We start from the raw sequence: 1,085 nt of genomic DNA, 5'->3' as shown, positions 1-1,085 counted from the left end.
CATTGCTGAACTCCCATGTAGTCGACTGTGGTTCAAGTCCCAGACTCAGTGGCTTAAACTCACACAGAACACGTGTTTATGCCTGTGTTTATGCCTATGTTATGCCCAAGATCCTGAGAAGAAACTGGAGGAGAAGGAATTGAGGCATGTCCATCCCACCTGGGGGTGACTTCTTGCTGTCTCTCTGTCTCTCCCTGTCTTTCCAGTTACAGCATGTGTCCTATAGCAAAAACCTCTCTTCAAAAAAAAAAATTATCACTTAGCATCCTAAAAGAGTTACAAGCCAGTCCTGTAGATCTCTATACTGAAAGAGTTAATAAAGCTCTTAGACAATACATGGGAGCATCACAGAGCATTGTGCCTCTTTTTCTATAAATGAGAAAGCTTTACATTAAAACCAGCTTAACAAAGACTTAAAAGGTGGTCTTATAAAGCTGTTCATGAAACATGTTGAAGAAAGCACATTTACAACAGAATGGCTTTACTTTTAGAAGCCCAGACAACACCATCTCAGGTCACATCTTCTACTATGGCAAATACCGTGAAGGCCTGTATACTCTCACACTGGAATGGATTCAAATGGCTCCAACTCTGTTTTCTAAATTTATTTCAAACATTTTCCCTCTGGGAGTAGAACATGGACTTTCTGAACATACTGCTCAAGATCAGAAACTTCAAAGAGAACTTATTCAGGATGATTTTACAGGAGGTGACAAGTCCCAGAAGAGAGCTGGGGGTGAGTTGTCATAACAGTTCATCAGCATATGCAAGTTTCAAGGGGAACAGACAGTGAATGTACTGAATGTACTTTCCTTTTGAAAAGGAAGATTCACCAGAGCTGCAGAGAGTGTACTCAGAGCACAGTGGGAGCCTGCAGGCACTCAGGAACTCTCACAAAGCTATTTTTGTTTTTGGTATAGGGCACAGGTACTTGCTAGAGAAACAGAAACAGAGAGACAGAAAACATTAAAGCAGCCACCCCTCCAAGAGGATGAACATGCCACAATTCTTTCTCCTCCATTCTCCTCTTGGGATTTTAGGCACACACACACACACACACACACACACACACACACACACACACA

The sequence above is a fragment of the Tupaia chinensis genome, unplaced genomic scaffold (genome assembly GCF_000334495.1).
Source record: "Tupaia chinensis unplaced genomic scaffold, TupChi_1.0 Scaffold143671_1, whole genome shotgun sequence".
Lineage (NCBI taxonomy): Eukaryota > Metazoa > Chordata > Mammalia > Scandentia > Tupaiidae > Tupaia > Tupaia belangeri.
This window is presented reverse-complemented; position numbering follows the sequence as displayed.